Here is a 24,297-nt window from a genome sequence, read left to right on the forward strand (position 1 = left end):
GAGAAACCGTGGCCAAAGTGCTCCCTTGGTCACGACTGATCTGGTAGGCCTTCCCATCTTACCATCCTGTGGGCTGTATGACGTATGGGGTTTGTTCCCATTGATCATCCAGCTTGTGGGTCTTCCTCTTCCGCTTTAACACCACATCTCCAGGCTGGAAAGGGGCTGCAGACGCCTTCTGATTGAAGCTCCGCTCCTGTTGTTCTCGACTCCGACTTAAATTCTTCTCCACATACTCCTGAATCTGTCGGTACTGCACCCTCCGCCGGGTGTCCCATTCAGCCGTCGAGGGGAGTGTCTCTGGGGCTTCCAGTCCCATTTCCAGGTCCACCGGCAGTCGACCGGGCCGAGCCCTCATCAGGTATGCTGGGGTGCACTTCGTTGAGCTAGACGGGATATTGTTGTATATATCGACCAAGTCAGGCAGCTTCTCCGGCCACAGGTTCCGCTCTTCCAGCGGCAACGTCTTGAGGAGGCCAAGGACCAAATGGTTCATCTTCTCACACATACCGTTGGTCTGGGCATGGTAAGGCGTGGTCTGGATCTTATTGCAGCCGTACAGCTGACAGAACTCATGGAACACTTCTGCTTCAAAGGCTGGGCCTTGGTCAGTAAGCACCTTCTCAGGGTATCCATGGGGTCGACAGAAGTAAGCTTGAAACGCTCTAGCGGCGGTACGGCCGGTTAGGTCTTTGACCAGGACAACCACCATGAACCGGGAGTAATGATCTACTATGGTCAGAGCGTAAGTGAACCCACTTCGGCTGGGGGTGAGCTTTACATGGTCCAAGGCGGCCAGCTCCAGCGGTTGATGTGTATTGATCGGGTGTAGGGGCGCCTTCTGCCTAGCTTCGTCCTTCCTCCTCAGCGTACAAGGACCGCACTCTCGACACCAGGCCTCCACAGACTCCCGCATCCCACTCCAATAGAACCGCTCCCTCAACAGCATCTCCAGCTTCTTCCATCCGAAGTGTCCGGCACCATCATGGTACGCCTGCAGAACACTGGGTACATCAGCTTGGGGAATAACCAACTGGCGGATTTTCTCATGAGTCTTCGGGTTGATCAGCTCACGGTACAACTTCCCTTGATGTAGGTACAGCCGGGTCCGTTCCTTCCACAAGTGTTGGGCTTCAGCTGGGGCGGCAGGGTCCATCCCAGCAGCGCCTTGCTCCACCAGGGTCTTAACTAGGCGGACAGCGGGCGCCTGATTTTGAGCTTCCTGCCACTCCTGACTGGGCAGCGGATCCAGGTTCACCCGTTGTTGGTGGATATGTAGCTTCTGAGTTGGTGGCTGGTGAAATGCAGGCAACTCGATCTCTTCGAGGTCGTCATCCTCGCACCCTCCTTCTGACAAGTGGGGCATCCGAGAGAGTGCATCAGCATTAATGTTGACACGACCGGCCCTGTATTTGATTGTGAAGTCATAGTTGGCTAGTCTGGCCACCCACCGCTGTTCCAACGCGCCCAACTTGGCCGTGTCCAGATGAGTCAACGGATTGTTATCCGTGAAAGTGGTGAATTTTGCTGCGGCCAAGTAGTGGCGGAACCGCTCGGTGATAGCCCATACCAGTGCCAGGAGCTCGAGCTTGAAGGAGCTGTAGTTCTCAGGGTTCTCAGGGTTCCTTTCAGTCGGCCGGAGTTTTCGGCTAGCATAGGCAATCACTTTCTCCTTTCCGTCCTGGACCTGGGACAGGACTGCCCCCAAACCCACATTGCTGGCGTCTGTGTAGAGGATGAATGGGCAGCCGTAGTCAGGGTACGCTAGGACCTCTTCTCCAGTCAAGGCCGCTTTCAGCTGGCGGAAGGATTCCTCATGCCTGTCCTCCCACACCAGTGGGGCTCCGATGGGTCTACCACCTTTGGTCTGTCCCACGAGGAGGTCTTGCATGGGGGCAGCCATCTTCGTGTACCCCTTGATGAAGCGTCGGTAGTACCCCACCAGACCCAAAAACTGCCTTACTTCTCTCACGGTGGTTGGTCTTGGCCAGTCCTGGTTGTCAGTGATCTTCTCAGGGTCGGGGGCGACACCTTCCGCACTCACCACATGCCCCAGGTACTGCACTCTGGGTTTCAGCAGGTGACACTTAGAGGGCTTCAACTTCATCCCGTATTTGGCAAGGGACGCGAACACCTCGGCTAGGTGCTCCAGATGGGCTTCATACGTCTGAGAGTACACATCACATCATCCAGGTATAACAGGACGGTCTCAAAGTTTAGATGTCCCAGACAGCACTCCATCAGCCGTTGGAAGGTTCCAGGGGCATTGCACAGCCCAAACGGCATACTATTGAATTCACAGAGCCCCATTGGGGTGGTGAAGGCGGTTTTCTCCCGGTCCTCCGGGGCCACTGCCACTTGCCAGTATCCACTGGTGAGGTCAAGGGTAGAGAAGTAATTTGCGGTTCTCAGTGTGGCCAAAGACTCTTCAATACGGGGCAGTGGGTAGGCATCTTTATGCGTTATCTGATTAATCTTCCGGTAGTCCACACACATCCGCATGGTGCCATCCTTCTTCTTGACCAGTACCAACGGAGCGGCCCAGGGACTACAGCTGTCCCGAATAACCCCTGCCTCCTTCATGTTCCTCAACATATCTTTGGCACACTGGTAATGCGCAGGGGGAATAGGCCTGTACCTCTCTTTGATAGGGGGGGGTGCTCACCGGTGGGGATGTGGTGTTGGACCCCTTTGATCTGCCCAAAGTCTAGTGGATGTTTGCTGAAAACTTGCTCATACTCCCGCACCACCCTGTATACCCCTGCTTTGTGATGGGTAGGGGTATCGTCAGTGCCCACGTGTAGCTGTTGGTGCCACTCATTTACCTCCCCTTGGGGCGGGGGAAGGCTGGTAGTAGGTGGGGAAGCTGGGGGAGTTGCCTCGTGGATGGTGTGGGGATCCAGGGTAAGCAGCTTGGCAAGGGTGGCATACCGGGGAAGCCTGACTTCTTCCTCCCCACAGTTCAGTACCCTCACGGGCACTCTCCCCTTCTTTACGTCTACCACCCCTCGGGCGGCCATTACAGTAGGCCAGTGCTCGGAGGGCATGGGCTCCATCATGGCAGGGTAGTCACGCCCCTGAGGCCCTACTGCTGCCCTACACCAAATCATCATCTCACTCCTAGGGGGCACGATCAACGGAGCAACATCCATCACTCTCACTCCACCAATCTCTCCTCCTCTTGAGTTTACATGCTGGCGGTACATCAAGGCTCGGATCTCACGCTGCACAGCTCTCTGTCGGCTCCCCGCCGCCGTGGCGGCCAGCTGCTGCAGTAGGGCCAACACATCACCCATACAGTGCTCCATCACATTGGTTCCTAGCACTATATTCGGGTTATGATCACTGGGCTCATTCATGATCACAATCATACCCTGGTGTTCAGCTCGCCCCACTGTCATAGCCACTTGTTTATACCCCACTTGGGTCAATGGGAGTCCATTAGCAGCAATCAGTGTTATACTAGTATCTGGGGGTGCCAGCTCGTCTGTCCCCCAATACCGCTGGTACAATGTGTATGGTATGGTGGTTACCTGTGATCCAGTGTCCAAGAGAGCCATCACCGGTATGCCGTCCACAGCCACGGGGATGATGGGCCGGGCCCCGATATACCGGTCCCGCCAGTCTGGGGGGCCACGGGGTTCTACTCCTGAGGATTGGCCCGTGGCCCCAGGGGTTGCTCGTTTAACGGGCACTGTCGGAAGTAATGACCAGGCTTACTGCACTTGTAGCAGGTTGGAGGTCTGCTCCGCGAGTTGTTAACACTTCTCCACTGCATCCAGGGAACATCCTCAGGGCTGTCGACAAGCTGTACCTTTGCTGGAGGCTGGGATCTGGTCAAAGGTTGGAGTGCAGCGAGGATCTTGGCGAGGTCTCCGTCCATGCGGCGGACCTGGGCTGCCAGTTCTTCCATCGTGCTGCTTGGGGCTGTAGGTATTGGAGAGGTTGGTAGGGCAGGGGTCACCACGACGGGGGGCCATCTCAATGGGCCACGGGGCTGGCTCCAAGGTTTCTGAAGCTGGGGGTTGCAGAGCTTTAATGACCCGTTCCTTTAACACAGCAAAGTCCACATCAGGGTGTTCCAGGGCCCACAGCCGGAGTTGTTTGCGATCCTCAGGGGACCTCATCCCCTGCACAAATTGCTCTACTAACATCTTGTTGCTGTCCGCCTCATTGATAGTGTCCACCCGCTTCAATGTGCGGAGGGCGGTTTGCAGACGTAAAGCATAGTCCCGAATGCTATCCACAGACCGTTGCCGGCACTGGTAAAACTGCATCCTCAGCTCAGCTTCGGTACGGGTCTCAAAGGCAGTCTGTAGCTTCTTAAAGATGGTGGCTACAGAGAACCGGTCCCCCTCGGCCCAGGTCTCCGCCTCCTGCTCAGCCGCGCCGGTTAGCTGGCCTAGCACTACCACTGCACGTTGCTTATCAGTCAAGGGGTACAGTTCTAGCAGCTGATTAAGCTTTTTCCGGAAGACCTGAAAAGCATCAGGTTTCCCGTCATACTGCGGTAGCCAGGTAGCTCTGGGCACATAGGGCAAGGAGAACGGCATCACCTGAGCGAGAGTGGGGGCCGCGGCACCTCCTGCCAGCACGGCCGGGACCTGGGCAGGCCCATTCCCATTCACGGGTGCCACTGCGGCTGCGACCACCGCTCCTCCAGCGGCTCCGTCGGGCGCAGACATCTTGTTTCCGTCCCCCTTAGCCTCTTTCCGGCCCCTCCTCTATCGGGGCGGGGTTTTGGCCTTCGCGCCTCCGCTACTCGAGAAGACGCTCGAGCGGGAACTCTTCGCGCCAAAGATGGCGACTTCTGAAATTTTCCGGCCGGACACCTCCGGCGGTCACAAGGCGCACCTCTACCCAACGGCAGAGCGGTAAGATCCTGTTCGTGACGCCAAGTTGTCGCGGGCGGAGGAGGGGACGCCGTGCTCTCCCACTGCTCGGGTCCGGCTGCTGCGGCCTGCTGCTGTTCGGTGGCTCGAGCGATGGGCCGGATCCCGGGGACTCGAGCGGCGCTCCTCGCCCGTGAGTGAAAGGGGATTGGTTTTTGGGATTGTTCATTGTCCGTGACGCCGCCCACGGTTGTGGTGATTGTGTTGACACCACCACTGCTCTGTATGGGGATCCCGGGAGCGGTGACAGGGAGCAGCAAAGTTGTTGGTTCTCCCCTCCGTGGGTAGGGGGTAGTTGTCCCGGGGCCCAGTGATGAGGTGGGGGATGCTGGATGGCAGGGCCAGTGCGGGGCTTGGTGGGGTGCAGGGACGCGGGGGCAGCGCTGTGCCTCACGGCACTGTGGTACTCACTCAGCCTGAGACGGTGACACAGTTCTCGGTAAAACACACGGCTGGAAAGACGGTTCCCACGGACGGCTGCAGTTGCTTTTCCCCAGTAGTTGACAGTGACGGTCCCTTTTCCTGCACCTGAGATGATGATGGTAGCGATGGGTTCCCACCGGTAACCCGCTCCCCGACTTGGTTATGGGCCGGAGGAGCCCCTCTTTGCCCGCAGGCGCTGGCCCTGAGAAAACTGGTGCCTTGGCGGTGGCGGTGTCTCTCTCTAACGGTTGGACTGTTGCCTTCAATCGGGACTTTGTTGTTGGGAGACCCAGAGGTCCCCTTCACTAACGGATTTGGCAAATTCACGGCGACTCCTAGCCTTGCCGGGATCCGAAAGGCCCCTGCCAATGGTGCTGACTGCTCTTCATATACCTCTCCGGTACCGCCGGGCCACCACCCGTCCACGGTCCTTCCGGCAACCTCCAAGCAGCCTCTCCTGCAGACAGTCACCGCCGTCTGCTGACCTTGCTGTCTCAGTCCGGGGCACACACCCGGACCAACTTCAGGCTTTCTTAACTGTTACTTTTTCTGTCACTACTCTCACTGTCCTCCTCTACCACTTCCTTCTACTTCACTCCTGAAACCCTATCTTCTAACTGATCTGTTCTTCCTGGTTTTCCCGCCTCCAGGGCTGTGAACTCCTTGGTGGGCGGAGCCAACTGCCTGGCCCACCCCCTGGTGTGGACATCAGCCCCTGGAGGAAGGCAACAAGGATTTTTGTGTAGCTTTGGTGTACCTAACTGGGGTGTAGGGTGTGGTGGTGTTATGACCTGTGACCCCTGGCTTGCCCAGGGCATCACATTAAGAGCTCAAATGATGAGCTACATTTTTTTTTTGTTTGCTTCTATTGTCATAATTTTACTGACCTGCAGAATCATGCAGAACACTAAACAAGAAGCCTAAGACTACATGCACATGCTGAATTTTTTTGTTGCGTTTTTGTCGTTTTTTTGGTGCAGTTTTGTTGTCAGAAAGTTCTAACTTTTGACTTCTCAGCAAAGTCTATGAGAATTCAGATTTGCTGTGCGTACCTTGCTGTTTTTTTGTCTTCAGTTTATTTGTCACAAACTACTGACGAAAAAAATGCAGCATGTTCATTCTTTTTGCGTTTTCTCCCTGTGCTTCTCACTAGAGATGGGAGGATTCGCAGATCAATGCCCCGTCAACTAGGGTCAGCAGGGGATTGATCCCCGGAATCTGGCCAGATACCGGTCCTTAGGAGACCAGAATCTGGCGCAAAGGGGTAAGAGCAAGCCCTTCATACTTACCGATCAACGACACACTGCTCCCGTGGCATCTCATTCTTGTTTCGGAGCGACTCGTTAGGCTTATACATATTCACTTCTTCCCCCGGCATCTGTGATTGGTTGCAGTCAGATGCACCCACACGCTGAGTGACAGGTGCCTGACTGCAACCAATCACAGATGCTGGTGGACGGATCTATATCGTACAGTAAAATAAATAAATATGTTTAAAAAAATGGCATGCGGTTCCGCCCAATTTTGATACTCAGCCAAGATAAAGCCCCACAGCTGGAGGATGGTATTCTCAGGCTGGGGAGACCCACCTTATTGGGAGCCCCCAGCCTAATAATATCAGCCTGCAGCCGCCCAGTATTGCCACATCCATTAGATGCGACAAGTCCAGCACTTTACCTAGCTCTTCCCTATTGCCCTGGTGGGGTGCCAATCAGGGTAATAAGAGATTAATAGCAGCCCATAACTGCCACTAAGTCCTAGATCAGTGATGGCAGGCGTCTATGAGACACGCCGATCACTAGTCTGTAAGTGAAATTAACACAAAAACCCCAAAAATCCTTTATTTGAAATAAAATACAAAAAAGCACCCTCTTTCACCACTTTATTAACCCTGCAAACACCCCTTCAGGTCCAATGTAATCCACACGAAGTCCCACAACGCTTCCAGCACTGCTATGTCTGACAATCACAGCGAACATCATAGAACATGACTTCCTGCTGTGAGGTTCAGGCTGCGACTGACGTGACCCGCGCGATCAGCGGGGATGTCACTTAGGTGATCTGCGGTCACAGCTGGAGTCCTCCATCTGTGACGGCAAATCAGGTCGCGACTAAATTGAACCACGAGATCTGCGGTGACATCACTCGGGTGAGTCCTCCACCTGCGGCTCACTTCAGTCGCGGACTGATTTGCAGTCTCAGGTGGAGGATTCCAGCTGTGACCGGAAATCACCCGAGTGACAGCACCGCTGACCGCGCAGCTCTCCACAGTCACTCAGGTGACTTGCTGTCACAGGTGGAGGACTCTGGCTGTGGCTGCGACTAACCTCAGTGACATCACCACTGATCACGCGGCTTAATTCAGTTACTCGGGTGATTTGCTCTCACAGGTTGAGGACTCCAGCTGTAGCTGCAGCTAACTTGAGTGACGTCACTGCTGATAGCGCGACTCACTTCAGTTGCAGCGTGGAGCTCACAGCCGGCCTTCATGTTCTATGGCGCTCGCTGTGAGCAGCAAATGTAGCAGTGCTGGAAGCGTTGTGGGACCTCGTGTGGATTACTTCAGACCTGCAGGGGTGTTTGCGGGGTTAATAAAATTGTGAAAGACGGGGTTTTTTTGTCTTTTATTTCAAATAAAGGACTTTTTGGTTGTTTGTGTTTATTTATTTACTTTCACTTACAGATTAGTGATGGGGGTTGGATCCCATAGATGAGTGCCATCACTAATCTAGAGCATAATAGCAGCTGTGTTCTGTTATTAACTCCTTATTATCCCAATTGCCACCGCACTGGGGCAATGGAAAGAGCCGGGTCCAGCGCCAGAATTGGCGCATCCTATGGATGCGCCACTTCTGGGGCGGCTGTGGGCTGCTATTGTTAGGCTGGAAAGGGCTAAATAACGATGGCCCTTCCCACCCTAATAATATCAGCCCCAGTTGTCTGCTGTACCTGCTGGTTTTAGAAAAATGGGGGGACCCCTCATTATTTTTTTAAAAAAATAAATAAATAAAATAATTTTAAAAAAGCATTGAATCTCCTCTATTTTTCATAACCATCCAAGGTACAGCAGAGATCTGAGGGTTGCAGCCTGCAGCTGCTGCTTTTCCTGTGCTGGGTATGAAAAATGAGGGGGACCCCATGTAATTCTTTTTACCCCCAAAAAATTAAAAACAGCTGGCCAAGCTAGCGATCCCTCTATCGAGCTATTCTGTTAATTCTTTCTATCTATTCTATTTGTTACTTCTTATTATCTATTCTACATGTTCTATGTTCTTTCTATCCTATATTTTCTTTCTATCAATCTATTCTATCTATTTTTTCTATCTATTTCTTCAATCTATCTATTTATCTATCTATCTGTCTATCTATTCTAGCTATCAATCAATGATCCTATCCTATCATATTTTGTTTCTCCTTTAAAAAACACATTAACAAAAACACGAAAAAATCACGGCAATAACGCACCTTCATTACAAAAGGTTTTTTTGGACAATTCCAGGGCGCTGTGTGAGGGGGGTGCAGAGCCTTATGTGAGGAGGTGGAGAGCGCTGTGTGGGGGGTGCAGAGCACTGTGTGAGGGGGTGCAGAGCGCTGTGTGAGGAGGTGCGATCCCTATGTGAGGGGCTGTTACTTCCAATTCTGTAGCAAGAGGGGTCAGTCCTGGACAGAATACTGACAACCAATGAGTGTGCAGAGGGCGGAGCTGGACAGTGAGGCCGAACGGTGCCAGCTCTGACTGTGAGGTTTGGCACAGGAACATTTGAAGTTTGGTTGAGTTGCAGGTAAATAAAGAGCTGCAGAGAATAAAGAGATAATTCAAGAGGAACAAAAGTTAGAAAACAAAAAATAATGTAGGGATGTTTTATATGACAATAGAGCACAGATTAGCTTAAAAAGAATGGCTGAGTTTATGTCGGATAACTCCTTTAAACATTACATCGTTTACAATCAGCTTATCTATTTTTCCCTCTAAGGTAATGTGGCGCCCCTGAGGCTTCAGTCACCACAGGGTACGGCACCTGATTTTAGGTGCTGTGCTCATCCCGGATTCCTGGGTGATTAGTGACGGTATCACACAACACCACATCCCATTATTAGCTCACACATTAGATCAGGCCTCGGGCAGGTCATATTAATGCATTGCGACCAGTAACCTGGTTATGGTACTTAATCTCCATGCACTGTATCTAGAACAATCTAGTGGGTGGAGCTTATTGGGCGGAGCTACGTTGGTAAGTGACAGTTGACAGAGTCAGTCAGGAGTTGTACAATATATAAAAAAAAGAAAGTGTCATACAAGGAGGATCACCAAACTCCTTGTATGGCACTTTCTTTTTCTATATATTGTACAAGTTGTTTCTATTGTGTCAGGAAAGATCCTTTTGTGAGTTAAGTGGTGTCCTCCACATCCTTTTTTGTACAGTCAGTCAGGAGTTGATTCAGAGTGACTTTGGTCTAGGGAGGTGCTCACTTAGTGATTTTGGTGGAAAAAAGAGTACGGTCGCTGAGACAGTACGGTGTCGGTACTCACAGGACCGAGCACAGACTGGGTGTAGAGCCCTAGATTAGGGGACGCTTTAGGCTCGCCTAATAAATCCACTTGGAGAGAACATTTTACATTTCTCGGACTGCCAAAGTGTACGGGGAACAGCAGCAGACCTAGAACCTGGGAATTGGAACACAGGTCCAACCCATTAAGAGTTTTGCGCTGCCTGCGGACGGACCGGGACTTTTTACACAAAAGACCAGGAGGGGACCCTCCGGAAACAACAAAGTGCTTTGAGGAAGGGCCCACCAGTCACAATACCAGCACAGGGAACCAAGGAGTTCGGGATCGCCTGGAGCCCATCTTGGTAGAGACCGGCACCCTGCGGGCAATCAGACAATATGTGAGTAAAGACAACTTGAACCGCAACCCTTGTGTCGCCTACTTCATCCCGCGCCCTGTCAGTCTTAAAGAATACCGCTAAAAGTACTACAACTCCCAGACATCCCACTCTTGCTGCTGAAGATACTTGATCCCTACCATTGACTCTCCTAACGGTTGCCCCGGGGTTACCCGCTCCACCTGTGGGGAGCAGAAATACCTTAGCTGCCATAACACCATCCCCGGGGGTCCCGTCTAGCAGCCGCGGCCTCATAGCTGCAAAAACCACAGGTGGCGTTGTCGCGGGCGGAGGAGGGGACGCCGCGCTCTCCCACTGCTGCTCGGGTCCGGCTGCCGCGGCTGCTGCGGCCTGCTGCTGCTCGGTGGCTCGAGCGATGGGCCGGATCCCGGGGACTCTAGCGGCGCTCCTCGCCCGTGAGTGAAAGGGGATTTTGGGTGTGGGGATTGGTTATTGTCCGTGACGCCACCCACGGTTGTGGTGATTTGTTGACACTACCGCTGCTCTGTATGGGGATCCCGGGAAGGATGGTATGGAGCACCCAGGTGTTGTGTTGCCCCTCTGTGGGTAGGGGTTGGTGATCCCGGGGCCCAGTGATGAGGTGGGAGATGCAGGGCTTGGTGGGGTGCAGGGACGCGGGGGCAGCGCTGTGCCTTTCGGCACTGTGGTACTCACTCAGCCTGAGACATTGACACAGTTTTCGGTAAAACACACGGCTGGAAAGACGGTTCCAACGGACGGCTGCACTTGCTTTCCCCAGTAGGTGACGGTGATGTCCCTTTTCCTGCACCTAATGTTTCTGTATTGTTAGCGATGGGTTCCCACCGGTAACCCGCTCCCCGGCTTGGATATGGGCCGGAGGAGCCCTACTTTGCCCGCAGGCGCTGGCCCTGAGAAACTGGTTCCCTGGCGGTGGCGGTGTCTCTCCGTTACGGTTGGACTGTTGCCTTCAATCGGGACTTGGCTGTTTGGAGACAGACGTCCCCTTCACTGACGGATTTCTCAAATTATGGCGACTCCTAGCCTTGCCGGGATCCGAGAGGCCCCTGCCCTGGTGCTGACTGTTCTTCGTATACTGCTCCAGACCGCCGGGCCACTACCCGTCTGCGGTCCTTCCAGCAACCTCCGAGCAGTCCCCCTCCAGACTATCACCGCCGTCTGCTGACCTTGCTGTCACTGTCCTGGCACACAGCCGGACCAACTTCAGGCTTTACTACTGTCACTTCAGCTTCTCTCTTCAGCTTCACTACTACTTCACTTCTACTTTCAACTCTAACTTGAACTTCACTCAAGCTCTCCCTGAGCTCAACTGTTTACTCCTTCACCTCCCTAACTGAACTCCACTCTAGCCCTCAGCTAGACTTCAACTCCTCTCACTTCCTCCTCCAAACTCTATCTGCCTGGTTCTTCCCGCCTCCAGGGCTGTGAACTCCTCGGTGGGCGGAGCCAACCGCCTGACCCACCCCCTGGTGTGAACACTAGCCCCTGGAGGAAGTCAACAAGGATTTTTGGTAGCCTTGATGTTCCTAACTGGGGTGTAGGGTGTGGTGGTGTTATGACCTGTGACCCCTGGCTTGCCCAGGGCGTCACAGCGTCACGAATTTTATCCAACTGTAAATAGCCATCATCCCCCCTTCTTTTATTAAAAGACTCCGCCAGGGTCATGGAGCCGAGCACCACCACCGCTGACATCTCCGGACTAGTCCGGCCCGGTTCAAAGTACCCCGACCCTGGGGCGGGCGAGTCAGTAACTGAATTGATATTACTTTTAGGAGCCTTTGTTAGTAATGGTAGAGATGCATTGTGATGGAGGTGCAGCCTTTTTTTTGCTTCACCTTTGTTGTGTACCATAACAACCTATTTGTACACAACAAAGGTGAAGCAAAAAATGCTGCATCTCCAGCACAATGCATCTCTACTACTCAGAAGAAACCTGATTGTTCTTCACTCCATTGTAAATAACCTACACTGTGGTGATAGCCATGAGTAGAGTCGTCTATATAGCTATCAGCAATGCAATGGTCAGACGTCTAATTTTAGATTTTTGCACCAAGCAGTCAGATTGGGAGAATTGTGGTATCTTGTCTTATTTTCCTGTTTATGAAATGTGATGCTTTTGAATGGACGCTTATCTTCTTTGTACGAGTACTTACGATAAGCAATTATCTATAAAATCAGATTACTTCATAAAACTCATGTCCTGAAGAATGAGAGGAGGGAACAAGCTCACTCTTATAATTGCATTTTCGGAGATAGTGCTTGCTTAGTTTACATGTTACAGGCAGTCTGATCAGCTGCTTATACCCTATACTAAAAATGTAGGGATGGAAATTATATATTGCTAAGAGGGACATATCAGTGACTGACAGCTATGTCTGTATGCACTCCTATACAGAGAAAGCTGTCAATCACTGATAGACCCGCCCACTGGACTGAAAATCCCAGAATGAGCAGAGGTTTAATAGATGGAAACACAGGATATACTGATTCTTTCACAAAACTACATATCAGTCCGCTCCGCTCCCCTTGCTCTATAACTTGAAGCCTGCAGATTGGAGTGCATTTTAATGGAGATAGGTTTCCTTTAATCTAGCACTCTTGAGAGTGTCAAGTGATACATTGATTTTCCTCACCATCTTAGAATTTGATCATCCTACAACCTCCAGAGATGTGGTGCCTGGGGCCAGGATGAAGAGTAAGCAACGTTAGGAAACCACTTATGGTGCTACGGTACCACAGATCATCCAGGGGGAAGGGGGAGCAACTAAAAAAACTGTAGTCATTGTGGCTGTCTGTCATGAACCCAATGACAGGTGGTGCCATCCAGCTCAATGAGTGCAGAACATATTCATAGTGGCCACTCACACTGACTCACTAAGTGCAGATCATTGAACAGTGTCAGTGAGCACTGCAATATACAGAAAATACTGTAGCGCCCCTGAGCCATCAGGAGCTACAGGGAACTGCATCCTGTCAGAGATGCAGGGCCTACCCCCAGGGACCCAGAAGACCAGTGCCGGGAACACCAAAACATTCATACAATCCCTGTCCCCCCCCCCCCAAGACTGGTGACGGGCTAGGGTTGGACCCAATGGATGGCCACCTAAGGGTGGAACCGATCCAGTCCACTAGACGACAACCAGGGAGGAGGGGCCAGACAGTCAGTAAATGGAAGTGAAAGGAGACGAACATAATGGTACTGACGGGAGAGTGTAGCAGTAACCTGTCAGGCTCAGGCGTGTGGTTGGCGGTGGAGTACGGTGGAGTACTCTCGGAACCAAAGCACCGACAGGTTATGGAGCCCTAGGTTAGGAAACCGCTACAGGCAGACCTGATAAAATCTGCACAGTGAGGGGACCATCCAGGACCTCACCGACCATAGAGTTCGGAGCACAGCAGTAACGGGAGAACCTAGGACCGGGAACAGAGAACCGATCCAACAGGGTTCAAACTGCCTGCCATACGGACTAAGTCTGAAAGACTACCAGGAGGCAACCCCCAGACACTCCAAGCCACAGGGACCTACCAACTAGAGACGGGTGCAGGGGAAGTAATCCACCAGGTCACCGCACTGGGACTGGAACTACAGAGACCAGTGGTAAGGACCAGCCTTCATCGGGTTGCAAGTAACATTTCTGTGAGTAAAGAACTAGTTACACTGCAGTCCCTTGTGTGGTCTACCTTCTTACCGTGCCCCAGTATTATCAACAGACATAAACATTTACCCCCACAGCCCTACTTGCCACAACATCCAGGCTGCCATTAACATCAGCCCCAGCAGTGAGAGACTGTGCAGCGGCGGCTCCATTCATATAGCCGAAACCCGCAAGTGGCGTCACGACAAAAACTTCATTAATAATCCCTGAAAATACTCCCCTTTTAAAAGCGACCCCCCCCCCCCCCCAGGGTCACGCAACCGGGCACCAGCCATTACACCCATGACACTTCCCAGTGAAACCAGGCCCGGGACCAAATACCCCATAGCTCTGGGGTGCGACAATACCACAGCCGCAGAGGCCAGTCCAACGACACCTAACGGGAAATAAGCAATCCTAAGGCTAGGTTCACACACTGCATCGTTTACTGCATTTTTTATGTATTTTTGAGGTCACAAAGATGCACCTTTACGCATGCATTTCCTTCCCCCAGCAAAGTTTATGAGATTTGTATTTTGCTGTCCACACTGCATCTTTTTTTATCTGCATCTTGGATGCGTTTTTGAAGATGCTGCATGTCAATTCTTTTTGCGTTTTTCTAGAGTTTTTACACCCTTCCAGTCAATAAATTTGCCTTAAAAATGCATTGGGCAAAATGCGGTAAAAACACGTAAAAAATGCTTGCGCTTTTTTATGCATTTCCGCCGCGGGTGCGTTTTTGGGGCCAAAATACGCTGCATCTTAAGATGCACTGTGTGAACATAGCCTAAGCTTTATGCATTCTAGGGTTTCAGAGGTTGTCCACTGCTTTAACATTGATGACCTATCCTTAGCATAGGTCATCAATGTCTGATTGGCTGGCGTTTAACCCCCCTTCCCCCCGCCAATCATCTGCCTTCAGTGCCGGTGGAGGCAGCAGGCAGCCGGACATGTTCTGTTTTGAAGCTGTCCTGTCTTCTCATAGTGGCTGCGGCCTGTTACTGCACCTTCGACTCCCATTCAAATCAATAGTAGGCAGGATGAGCAGTACTTGGTGGTGACCGTTATCACATGGCGGGGAAAGCGCCGGAACTCAGCATTTCCAGCTGCCTGTTGCCACTGCTGGGACCAAGAACAGCTGATCGACGGGAGTGTGGGGTGTCGGATTCCGGCAAATCAGAGATTGATGACCTATCCTAAAGCAAGCTTTACACGCTGCGATCTCGCTAGCGAGATTGCAGGTGATCATACCCGCCCCCGTCGGTTGTGCGACACGGGCAAATCGCTGCCCGTGCTACACAACCTCGCTTAACCCCGTCACACGGACTTACCTCCCCTGCGAAGTCGCTTCAGCCGGCGAACCGCCTCATTTCTAAGGGGGCGGATTGTGCGACGTCACACGGCAGGCATCCAATAGAAGCGGAGGGGTAGAGATGAGTGGGACGTAACATCCCGCCCACCTCCTTCCTTCCGCATTACCAGTGGAGGCAGGTAAGGAGATGTTCGTGATGTGTGCTGCCACAGGAACGACGAACAACATCGCTAATAAGCAGAAAACAATTTTTTGATTCAAAACGACCTCTCCGCGGCAAACGATTTTGACTGCTTTTGCGATCGTTTAAGGTCGCTCATAAGTGTCACACACTGCGATATCGTTAATGACGCTGGATGTGCGGCACAAACAACGTGACCCCGACGATAATTCATTAACGATATCGTAGCGTGTAAAGCCCGCTTTAGGATAAGCCATCAATGTTAAAAGGAATCTGTCACCAGGTTTTTGCCCCCCCCCATATGAGACCAGCATAATATAGAGACAAAAACCCTGATTCCAGCAATGTGTCACTTACTGAGCTGTTTACAGTCATTTTGATAAAATCAATGTTTTCTCTGCTGCAGATCTAACAGTTAGGCCAGTTATAGACGTCCGTGTTTCAGGTACGTGTGACATCCGTTCTTAACATGGATGCCATATGTACTCATGTCAGTCTATGGTGTTCCTCACACATCCATGTTTGACACAGACCGTGTGGCCCTGCGTTTCCCCGCACGCACACATGCAGGTATTTCCGTTTTTTTCTCCGGCAGCACGGGTGTCACATGTACCACACACTGATGTGGTTTGTGAGACATCAGTGTGACACATGCCGGAGAAAATCCGTCTCTGAAAGAAAATTGATTTCTATACTCACCTGTCTCCAGCGCTGCTGTCTTCGGGTCTGCTGTCTCCCGCTTCTGACCCCCGCTCATTATATTCATTCATTGATTATGCACTGCACGGAGGAGCTAGAAGCAGCAGCAGCGCCGGAGACATCAGTGGACAGCATCACTGGGGACAGGTGAGTATCCAGCAGTGTGTGCAGTAAGGTCTGGATGTCAATGGAGTATCCAAGGAACTCAGATGACAGCCTGACGACACCCCCGTGACACCCACGCTACCGATGAACCCGTAACGTTACTGCTGCAACACCCGCTGTAGCGTGGGTGTCACTGGGGTGTCATCAGGATGTCATCTGAGTTCATAGTGAACTCCGATTAACCCTTGACATCACTGTCCGGCCCACACACACACTGCAGATGGTGCCCCTGCCGTGACCTGTGCTGACCTTATGAGGTCCAGATCACCGCAGTGAAGCACACACAGCAGTGATAACCTCCTGACCAGGCCACACATATATACTGCTGAGGGCACCCCTGCGGTGACCTGAGCTCACCTTATGAGGTCCAGGTCCCCGCAGGGAAGCACAAACAGCAGTGATGACCTCCTGACCAAGCCACATACACACAGGTGAGGGTGCCCCTGCGGTGGCCTGGGCTCACCTTATGAGGTCCAGGTCCCCGCAGGGAAGCACACACAGTAGGGTGGGTGTGTGTGTGTGTGTGTGTGTGTGTGTGTGTGTGTGTGTGTGTGCCTGCCTGCAGGGGCTGCTCTCACAATCAATGGGGAACATTTGGTTCTCCATTGAATGTGACAGCGGTATGGTATCAACGCGTGGGCCCCCCTAATTGGATCACGGCAGACCAGGATTAGGGGTTTGATAGGGAAAAAAATTAGAAAAGAGGGTGTCTTTTGTCTTTATTTATTGAATAATTTTCTCTTTTTATGTCTTTTCAGGTTGCTTTTGGGGAACGTTGTGGGCCCTCACCATTGATTACGGCAGACCTTTTTTTTAAATTTTTTTTTTTAAAAAAAATCAAATAAATTGGTGAACGAGGGCTGGAGTTGGGGGGGGGGGTTGTTCAAATAAACTTTTTTATTCTCCTTTCAACTACTGGATTAGTAATGGGAGTGTTTGCTAGACGCCACCCATTACTAATACCTACTAATACCAGGGCTTGATACCAGCTGGAGCTGGCATCAACCCCACAAATATTACCAAGGTTATGGGAAGAGCTCGGTCCAGCACCAGAATTGACGCATGTAATCAAAGCGCCTTTTCTGGGACGGCTGTGGGCTGCTATTGTTAGGCTGGAAAGGGACAAATAACCATGGCCCTTCCCACCCTAATAATATCAGCCCCAGTTGTCTACTGTACCATGGTTGGTTTTAGAAAAATGGAGGGGACCCCACATCATCTAATCTGTTCTATTATCTATCTATTTTATCTGTTCTATCCATATATCTATCTATCTATGTATTTTATTTGTTCTATCTATCTACAGTTAGGTCCAGAAATATTTGGACAGTGACACAAGTTTTGTTATTTTAGCTGTTTACAAAAACATGTTCAGAAATACAATTATATATATAATATGGGCTGAAAGTGCACACTCCCAGCTGCAATATGAGAGTTTTCACATCCAAATCGGAGAAAGGGTTTAGGAATCATAGCGCTGTAATGCATAGCCTCCTCTTTTTAAAGGGACCAAAAGTAATTGGACAAGGGACTCTAAGGGCTGCAATTAACTCTGAAGGCGTCTCCCTCGTTAACCTGTAATCAATGAAGTAGTTAAAAGGTCTGGGGTTGATTACAGGTGTGTGGTTTTGCATTTGGAAGCTGTTGCTGTGACCAGACAACATGCGGTCTAAGGAACTCTCAATTGAGGTGAAGCAGAACATCCTGAGGCTGAAAAAAAAGAAAAAATCCATCAGAGAGATAGCAGACATGCTTGGAGTAGCAAAATCAACAGTCGTGTACATTCTGAGAAAAAAGGAATTGACTGGTGAGCTTGGGAACTCAAAAAGGCCTGGGCGTCCACGGATGACAACAGTGGTGGATGATCGCCGCATACTTTCTTTGGTGAAGAAGAACCCGTTCACAACATCAACTGAAGTCCAGAACACTCTCAGTGAAGTAGGTGTATCTGTCTCTAAGTCAACAGTAAAGAGAAGACTCCATGAAAGTAAATACAAAGGGTTCACATCTAGATGCAAACCATTCATCAACTCCAAAAATAGACAGGCCAGAGTTAAATTTGCTGAAAAACACCTCATGAAGCCAGCTCAGTTCTGGAAAAGTATTCTATGGACAGATGAGACAAAGATCAACCTGTACCAGAATGATGGGAAGAAAAAAGTTTGGAGAAGAAAGGGAACGGCACATGATCCAAGGCACACCACATCCTCTGTAAAACATGGTGGAGGCAACGTGATGGCATGGGCATGCATGGCTTTCAATGGCACTGGGTCACTTGTGTTTATTGATGACATAACAGCAGACAAGAGTAGCCGGATCAATTCTGAAGTGTACCGGGATATACTTTCAGCCCAGATTCAGCCAAATGCCGCAAAGTTGATCGGACGGCGCTTCATAGTACAGATGGACAATGACCCCAAGCATACAGCCAAAGCTACCCAGGAGTTCATGAGTGCAAAAAAGTGGAACATTCTGCAATGGCCAAGTCAATCACCAGATCTTAACCCAATTGAGCATGCATTTCACTTGCTCAAATCCAGACTTAAGACGGAAAGACCCACAAACAAGCAAGACCTGAAGGCTGCGGCTGTAAAGGCCTGGCAAAGCATTAAGAAGGAGGAAACACAGCGTTTGGTGATGTCCATGGGTTCCAGACTTAAGGCAGTGATTGCCTCCAAAGGATTCGCAACAAAATATTGAAAATAAAAATATTTTGTTTGGGTTTGGTTTATTTGTCCAATTACTTTTGACCTCCTAAAATGTGGAGTGTTTGTAAAGAAATGTGTACAATTCCTACAATTTCTATCAGATATTTTTGTTCAAACCTTCAAATTAAACGTTACAATCTGCACCTGAATTCTGTTGTAGAGGTTTCATTTCAAATCCAATGTGGTGGCATGCAGAGCCCAACTCGCGAAAATTGTGTCACTGTCCAAATATTTCTGGACCTAACTGTATCTCTCTATCTATCTATCTATCTAACTATTATCTATCTATCTAACTATTATCTATCTATCTATCTCTCTATCTATCTATTATCTATCTATTTTATTTATTTTTCTATCTATAATTTTTAAGGCTTATGCTATCTTTTACACATTAAAAACCATTCATTTCAGTATCATGCATTTTTTGCTGGTACCAGTCACATTTATGCAAATACAGACGTCACACATATGACATATACAGTAGATGTCACACGGATGACCATACTGGTACGTGTGGCTTGCACCTGTTTAAAAACAGACGTCTGAAAGAGGCCTCATACAGAGCTCATGAATATGCTGGACTCCCTGCAGCAGCCAAGTAGTCCTCTAATGATAGTCTCCTGCTGATTAATCAGTGATTTTATCAAAACTACACTAAGCAGCCAAGACACATCGCTGGAATCAGGATCTCTTCCCCTACGTTATGCTGCTCTCAGATTAGGTGGCAAATACCTGGTGACAGATTCCCTTTAAAATAGTGGCCAACCTCTTTAATACAGTAGCAATCTGCCTCCTACCAGAACAAATATGTTGCAGCTAAGGTGGCAGGAACAACTTGGGGTGGTGTAATAGGGTTTCTTATATGTTGGACAGTTTATGTTATTTGGTCAGATGTTTTCCAGGACGCCAAACTAGCATTTTCTGTCCTTTGGCCATTTGCCGGCCTGATTAGGTGGACCAACTACTGTTACATCTAAAGAATTTGCTCCCCGATTACTGGCTCTTCTAAATTAGCCATAGCTCTCAGCGCGTGTTGAGTAGGCTGTGGATGTTAGGGTTACCTTTCTGTCAGAGCCTTTCTTATAAGAGCACCAAGATACCGTTCCCCAGCCCTGATGGTTCCATGACTATAATAATTATGTAGTAGACACAGGGCCAATCAAACTGTATACTGTGTATGCTTTATAATGACATGTAGGTAGGTGGATATTGTAATAATCTGGCTTACAATGGAAGGAAAGAAAATGCTGAGTAATGTGTGCCGCTGGTTGAAAGACGTCCCAGGGAAATTCCAAGTGGATCCAAATATGTGTAATATTATACATATATATTCAATTTCAAAGACAAGTTGCCAACCAAAAAATTCTCTATGGTGCTGCCGGACAGAACCAGCGCAGCGCTCAGCACCTCCATAGTGGGTGAGTAGAGCGCAGGCTGCACACGCGCTCCGTTGCTCCTTTTAACGCAGATACAAGTTTTGATGAGGACACCCCCGCTCAGCAAGTCATTATCTACCCTGTAAATATGTGATAACTAGTTTTCACTGAACAACCCCTTTAAAGATATCACAAGTCAGTGCTAATCGAATATAATGAAACAGTGATGGAGGAACACACTAAAATCATAATAGGCTTATACCAGGACAATGTGATGATAATGGAAAGGCAGGTAGTGAGGGAACCCATGCGATAGGGAGTCCTGGTTCAGGGTGAGCAGTTATGTGCCAGGTCACATCATCGGAATAGATGGCAAGCACATGGTGGCTGAATACTAAGAGGGAGGAAAGAACTGGGGAGGGAGGGGGGCAAGTATAAATGATGATAGTAGGAACTTAGCTGTGCCAGAGGGAGAAAGGAACAGAGGATGAGGCCGAATAGTACAGAAACAGCACCTTGTGGCTGTGGGATGTGGAAAGCTGAGTAAAGTCAGACAATGGAGAAAAGATGGGTGAAAAAAGTCATATGGCAGGACATTGGGAAGAGATGAATTCACATGCTGATAGAAACTGAACAAAATAGATGAAGGAAAGAAACAGAAGACAGTGCCTATAATAAAAGTACCACTCAGCAGCTGGTTCTGCCCCACTGCTGCCTTATACCCCAGTTCTGGGTGCTACCCCCCACTCCTCAGGCTCCTGCCTTATACCCAAGTTCTGGGTGATATCCCCCCACTCCTCAGGCTGCTGCCTTATACCCCAGTTCTGGGTGCTACCCCCCACTCCTCAGGCTGCTGCCTTATACCCCAGTTCTGGGTGCTACCCCCCACTCCTCAGGCTGCTGCCTTATACCCCAGTTCTGGGTGCTAAACCCCACTCCTCAGTCTGCTGCCTTATACCCCAATTCTGGATGCTACTCCCCACACCTCAGGCTGCTGCCTTATACCCCAATTCTGGATGCTACCCCCCACTCCTCAGGCTGCTGCCTTATACCCAAGTTCTGGGTGATATCCCCCCACTTCTCAGGCTGCTGCCTTATACCCCAGTTCTGGGTGATATCCCCCCACTTCTCAGGCTGCTGCCTTATACCCAAGTTCTGGGTGATATCCCCCCACTTCTCAGGCTGCTGCCTTATACCCCAATTCTGGATGCTACTCCCCACACCTCAGGCTGCTGCCTTATACCCCAATTCTGGATGCTACTCCCCACACCTCAGGCTGCCTTATACCCCAGTTCTGGATGCTACCCCCCACTCCTCAGGCTGCTGCCTTATACCCAAGTTCTGGGTGATATCCCCCCACTTCTCAGGCTGCTGCCTTATACCCCAGTTCTGGGTGCTACCCCCCCCACTCCTCAGGCTCCTGTCTTATACCCCAGTTCTGGGTGCTACCCCCACTCCTCAGGCTGCTGCCTTATACCCCAGTTGTGGGTGCTACCCCCCACTCCTCAGGCTGCTGCCTTATACCCCAGTTCTGGGTACTACACCTCACTCCTCAGGCTCCTGCCTTATACCCCAGTTCTGGATGCTACGCCCCACTCCTCAGGCTGCCTTATACCCCAGTTCTGGTTGCTACACCCCCCACTCCTCAGGCTGCTGCCTTATACCCCAGTTCTGGATGTTACCCCCCACTCCTCAGGCTCCTGCCTTATACCCAAGTTCTGGGTGCTACCCCCCACTCCTCAGGCTGCTGCCCCCCAGTTCTGGGTACTATCTCAGGCTCCTGGTAACTCCTCAGGCTCCTGCCTTACACCTTAGTTCTGGGTGCTACCCCCCACTCCTCAGGCTGCTACTTTATACCCCAGTTCTGGGTGCTGCACCCCACTCCTCAGGCTGCTGCCTTATACCCCAGTTCTGGATGTTACCCCCCTACTCCTCAGGCTGCTGCCTTATACCCCAGTTCTGGGTGCTACCCCCCCCCCCACTCCTCAGGCTGCTGCCTTATACTCAAGCTCTGGGTGCTACCCCCAACTCCTCAGGCTGCTGCCTTATACTCAAGCTCTGGGTGCTACCCCCAACTCCTCAGGCTGCTGCCTTATACCCCTGTTCTGGGTGCTACCTCCCACTTCTCAGGCTCCTGCCTTATACCCAAGTTCTGGATGCTACCCCCCACTCCTCAGGCTGCTGCCTTATACCCCAGTTCTGGGTGCTACCCCCCCTCCCCTTCCCCCCCAACTCCTCAGGCTGCTGCCTTATACTCCAACTCTGGGTGCTACCCCCCACTCCTCAGGCTGCTGCCTTATACCTCAGTTCTGGGTACTACACCCCACTCCTCAGGCTCCTGCCTTATACCCCAGTTCTGGATGCTACCCCCCACTCCTCAGGCTGCTGCCTTATACCCCAGTTCTGGGTGCTAAACCCCACTCCTCAGTCTGCTGCCTTATACCCCAGTTCTGGGAGCTACCCCCCACTCCTCAGGCTGCTGCCTTATACTCCAACTCTGGGTGCTACCCCCCACTCCTCAGGCTGCTGCCTTATACCTCAGTTCTGGGTACTACACCCCACTCCTCAGGCTCCTGCCTTATACCTCAGTTCTGGATGCTACCCCCCACTCCTCAGGCTGCTGTCTTATACCTTAGCTCTGAGTGCTACCACCCACTCCTCAGGCTGCTGTCTTATACCCCAGTTCTGGGAGCTACCCCCCACTCCTCAGGCTGCTGCCTTATACCCCAGCTCTGGGAGCTACCCCCCACTCCTCAGGCTGCTGCCTTATAACCCAGTTTTGGGTGCTACCCCCAACTCCTCAGGCTGCTGCCTTATACCCCAGTTCTGGGTGCTACCCCCCCCCTCCCCCCACACTCCTCAGGCTGCTGCCTTATACCCCAGCTCTGGGAGCTACCCCCCACTCCTCAGGCTGCTGCCTTATACCCCAGTTCTGGGAGCTACCTCCCACTCCTTAGGCTGCTGCCTTATACCCCAGTTCTGGGAGCTACCCCCCACTCCTCAGGCTGCTGCCTTATACCCCAGTTCTGGGAGCTACCCCCCACTCCTCAGGCTGCTGCCTTATACCCCAGTTCTGGTTACTACCCCCACTCCTCAGGCTGCTGCCTTATACCCCAGCTCTGGGAGCTATCCCCCACTCCTCAGGCTGCTGCCTTATACCCCAGTTTTGGGTGCTACCCCCCACTCCTCAGGCTGCTGCCTTATATACCCCAGCTCTGGGAGATACACGCCACTCCTCAGGCTGCTGCCTTATACCCCAGCTCTGGGTGCTACCCCCCACTCCTCAGGCTGCTGCCTTATACCCCAGCTCTGGGAGCTACCCCCCACTCCTCAGGCTGCTGCCTTATACCCTAGTTTTGGGTGCTACCCCCACTCCTCAGGCTGCTGCCTTATACCCCAGATCTGGGTGCTACCCCCCACTCAGGCTGCTGTCTTATACCCCAGCTCTGGGAGCTACCCCCCACTCAGGCTGCTGCCTTATACCCCAGATCTGGGTGCTACCCCCCACTCAGGCTGCTGTCTTATACCCCAGCTCTGGGTGCTACCCCCCACTCCTCAGGCTGCTGCCTTATACCCCAGCTCTGGGTGCTACCCCCCCACTCCTCAGGCTGCTGTCTTATACCCCAGCTCTGGGTGCTACCCCCCACTCAGGCTGCTGTCTTATACCCCAGCTCTGGGAGCTACCCCCCACTCCTCAGGCTGCTGCCTTATACCCCAGTTCTGGGAGCTACCTCCCACTCCTTAGGCTGCTGCCTTATACCCCAGTTCTGGGAGCTACCCCCCACTCCTCAGGCTGCTGCCTTATACCCCAGTTCTGGGAGCTACCCCCCACTCCTCAGGCTGCTGCCTTATACCCCAGTTCTGGTTACTACCCCCACTCCTCAGGCTGCTGCCTTATACCCCAGCTCTGGGAGCTATCCCCCACTCCTCAGGCTGCTGCCTTATACCCCAGTTTTGGGTGCTACCCCCCACTCCTCAGGCTGCTGCCTTATATACCCCAGCTCTGGGAGATACACGCCA

The 24,297-nt window shown here is 51.4% G+C and overlaps 1 protein-coding gene across 7 annotated transcripts in view; it reads right to left on the reverse strand.

The window, feature by feature from the left end:
* The window catches only part of PRUNE2 (prune homolog 2 with BCH domain), a 539,766-nt gene that overhangs the window by 514,282 nt on the left and 1,187 nt on the right, over positions 1-24,297 (reverse strand). The gene's annotated exons all lie outside the window — the stretch shown is intronic.

This window comes from Anomaloglossus baeobatrachus, chromosome 1 (assembly GCF_048569485.1).
Source record: "Anomaloglossus baeobatrachus isolate aAnoBae1 chromosome 1, aAnoBae1.hap1, whole genome shotgun sequence".
Classification (NCBI taxonomy): domain Eukaryota; kingdom Metazoa; phylum Chordata; class Amphibia; order Anura; family Aromobatidae; genus Anomaloglossus; species Anomaloglossus baeobatrachus.